Consider the following 4,068-nt stretch of genomic DNA (forward strand, 5'->3'; position numbering starts at 1 on the left):
ACATGAAGGAAATCTATGTGAAGACAATATGAAATATAACATTATAAATTATTTTTCCCCACTGGCATTGTTCTAAAGTGTTCACCCTCCTTCTCAATCCATCACATTTTTGGAAGGATTTTTGAGGAACACCTTTATCAAGTGCTTGCAAATTTCCCCTGGATAGTTTGGATGCCTGGATGCTCAATGGTCATAATGAAAGTGGAACCATTCTCCATGGAAACATGACTATAGATTAGCTTAGTCCATGGAAACAGATAACACTGAGCTTTTGCTATTTGTAGAAGATAATTATTTCACCGTTTGGTACTTTGCTCTCTCTCTCTCTCTTGCTAGCTAGGAAAATGAATGAAAGATTGTTACTGAAAAGAGGAATAAAGAAACATTGAAAAGTACATTACTCAATTGTAGATCATACACAAAAAAATATACCACCTATCAGCTATTTATTCTAGATTCAATGATGAAGAATAATTGCTATATCCATGTTCCAAATTTATGATTCCTAATGAAGATTAAAGTAACACAATGCAACTTCTAATATACAATTTTTCCTATAAAAATAGTAACGGTGTGGAAATAATAACCAACGATACTGTTTTATCTTTCTGTTTGTCCTCTATTGCCCATAAATCTTTAATAACTAATGTAATTTCTTTTGGGGAAATAGTACATAGGAAAAGGTTTAGCCATGTCTTAATCCTGTTCCATACTGGAGCTTACGTTTTGATCCTTTTCCTCCCTCTGTATGCAGCAATTGTGTTTAAGCATTAAGATTTAGTTTGTTCTCAGAATCTTTGAAATTATGCTCATTTTGGGGTCTGCCCATATATGTTTTGATTTATCGTTCATATTTACTTAATGTGCTTACTCCTAAAATACCATACAAGTTGAATTTGCAGCCTTCCAAATATCATGGTTTCCCTCTAAGGATATTAAAAGTTATTTCAATGGAGATTTGGAACTCAGACAATTATTTCTCCAATGTAAATCTCTGGTTCCTTTATGTCCATGAGCAAAATTAGTTTTTATCAAGCCCTGGTTCATCTCTTTATATGGCTCTATAAGGAACATAAACTTGATTTCTTTACTCAGCAATGAGAGTGTGCCCTGCATGGAAGAGTTCAAGAGTTGTGGTTCCCACAATATAAGAGAACTAGTACAGATTCATTTTCATATGCATGAATGCAAATATTTACCTTTGCTGCATCATTATCCCTAACATCCCAGATGGATTAAGTATAATTCGTATCTTTCCCACATAGTAGAACTTTTCAAGGTACAAATGAGCTGCAGTCAAACTCATATGTAGATGCTTTGTTTGGTCAGACTAATATACAGTTTGATTTTCATAGCTGCAACACTTCTGTTTTAATTTATTACACAGGACATTCCATAAATGAATATGTCTATTTTTGAAAATACACAACTATTTTAAACAGTTAATTCAGAGATTATTAATATTCTCTGCAATTCTGTTTCAATATATTATTTTCCATTTCTCCCTGTACTTTCACAATAGAAATAAAATATATTTTTAAAAAATAAACAAAAGCCTAAATCTATTAGCATTTACCAATAAACATTGGACTCCACAGGTTAATTGACTATAATTTGGGCTGATTAATGTGGCAATTAAACTAATAGTTCTACTGCAGATCAATCAAGTACATAAAATGTAAAATTGCATTGTATTCACCCCTGAAAGGAAAAAAACACACTGAAATACATGAATTCTGTAGGAAACACTACCACAGTTAGTTATTACCTATGACAAATACCTCATTCTGAAAAAGGTTCACTCTTCAGTATAGGTATAATTAAGTATAATTGATCTGAACTCATCCAGCTTTCCCTGAATAAAGGATCAGGGAGACCAATGGAAGACAATGCATGCCCTATGTTCACCATGCACTGCCTGTAGCTACTACCAATATCAACAAAAGGAAGATGACAATGGAAACTGATTCAACCTTGAATTTCTATTAAGATTGCTGCAACAAGATGAAAGTTTGCCATGTGCTGAGAAGTTGAACGTACTTGACAGATATAAAAGGTCATCATACAGGAAAGGTCCTCATCATCCAGTACCATCTCTTAGCCTTCTAACTTTCTGTCTTTCCAGGCACATTGATTGGTCTCAGAAAGCTTTCTGACAAACATGATTTCATTATCCATTGAGAGTACTTCTCTCTTAGGCATTGCTGGCACAACTGACAGTTAATTCCTTGCCATTTCTGTGCCTCTGTGGGAACCAAGATGCCTTTTAATCAGCAAAATATGTTGCAAAGTTTCTTAAGGTGTCTGTGGATTTAAACACTTGTTGGACTTCAGTTTCCTTTGCTTTTTCTTAATCAGGCATCAGAAATTCTCCTGGGAAAGTTTCTATTCTCCTGGGAAAAGGGTTATATGAAAATATATATTTAGTAGCATTCTGCACGGCTGGGATGATTGTTAAATATAAAACAAGCAGATTTACTTGATGGTTTTGGAAGTTTTTGATTCAGAATGATTTCCAATTACTTCTTTTAATCATATGTGGCAAATGTTGTGGAATACATATGTATTAGCCTTAAATTCCTATGGTTCATAAATTATCTGAGACTGCACAAACATCTTCATGCCATTTTTCTGAATTCAACACTGTGGAATAATTATTCCTTCCTGCTTTCTCACAATGAATTAGTGTTTTACAAATAATGATTTGGGAGGACAAGGTCAAAAAGAGGGATTTTTTAATGAGTTATAAGTAATCCTTATTTACCAGCCATTTGTTTAGTGTCCATTTGAAGTCTGAACTGTACTGAAAAAAAATGATTTGTGATCTGTCCTCCAATTTCTTCTGACTGTCACAGCATCGCTAAACTCATGAGATGTTGATTCAGGTGCTTGGCAACCATCATGCATTTATGATGGTCACAGCATCCTGCAGTTATGTGATCACCATTTGCAACAAGCAAAATCAATGGGGAAGCTGGAAGGATATGAACAAGGCCAGTAAGGACACTGAGCTGGCCAAGGGTAATGGCAGCTGAAATCCAACTCATTTGGATAACACCTGATTGGGGATAAGATAAATGACATAACTCATAGACAGAACTATATCAACAGTTATTATCCAATTATCTGTAGGAAACTCTATTTTAAATTCTTGGCTCGCTAGAGCTGGAATAACGAAGGTTTATATTTTCTTATTGCCAGACAAACACATTGTCCTGTGTTTTCATTTGGTTTACAGAAAGAGAACTTGCTTTAGATTGTATTTCAAAGAAGCAGAAAATTTTGGAAAAAAATTCATGGGTGGAAGGTAGAGTTCTTTATGCACAGTCAAGCTGTGCATGTGTGATATTAAAAATTAAATACTGAGGAATAATGTCCTGAAGGAACTTCTTTCAAAGTCTTTTTCAGTTATAATGATGTTATCACCTCTAGGGGGAAATTCTGCAATCAAGACAACTTGCTAGGAGAATTATTTTACTCTTGGAAAATATTCAAATAAATTGCCTGCTGAATTCCTTTATCCACTCAATTCCTCTGTCCCCTGCCTGGGTGGAAAACTTTAACAGGCCTTTTATTCCTGTCATTCTAGAAGCATGGTCAATGGGTGCATTTAAACACACCTGGACGTGGCCCACAGATGTGGAGGTCACATCCTTCACATGGAGAGCATAAAGTTGAAGAAATGTTGGGCCACATGGACCTTTGGATTTTCATTTATTTAAGGTGGTAAATGTGGTTCTGTAGGGAGGAAGGTGGGAAGACTCCGGAATTGGATGGTCTTGATTACTTTTTTTATAGCTTGAAAGATATAAAAGGTTGAGCCTTTTGGATTCGGTGGGGTGGGGAGCTGGCTTTATGGAGGTCCCCCAGCTTTGCAAGAGAAGAGGCTCAATGAAAGGGGGGGGAAGGAAAGAGAAAGAGGTGGGGGAGGGAGTGGGAGAGAGAGAGAGAGAGAGAGAGACGGGGGAGAAGGGAGGGAGCGCTCCAAGGGCGGAGCTCGGAGGCAAAGAAGTGGATAAATAGGGAGTCCTCGGCTGAGAACGAGGAGAACTTCTCCGGGCAGAGAGC

Source organism: Ahaetulla prasina, chromosome 3, assembly GCF_028640845.1.
Source record: "Ahaetulla prasina isolate Xishuangbanna chromosome 3, ASM2864084v1, whole genome shotgun sequence".
Classification (NCBI taxonomy): domain Eukaryota; kingdom Metazoa; phylum Chordata; class Lepidosauria; order Squamata; family Colubridae; genus Ahaetulla; species Ahaetulla prasina.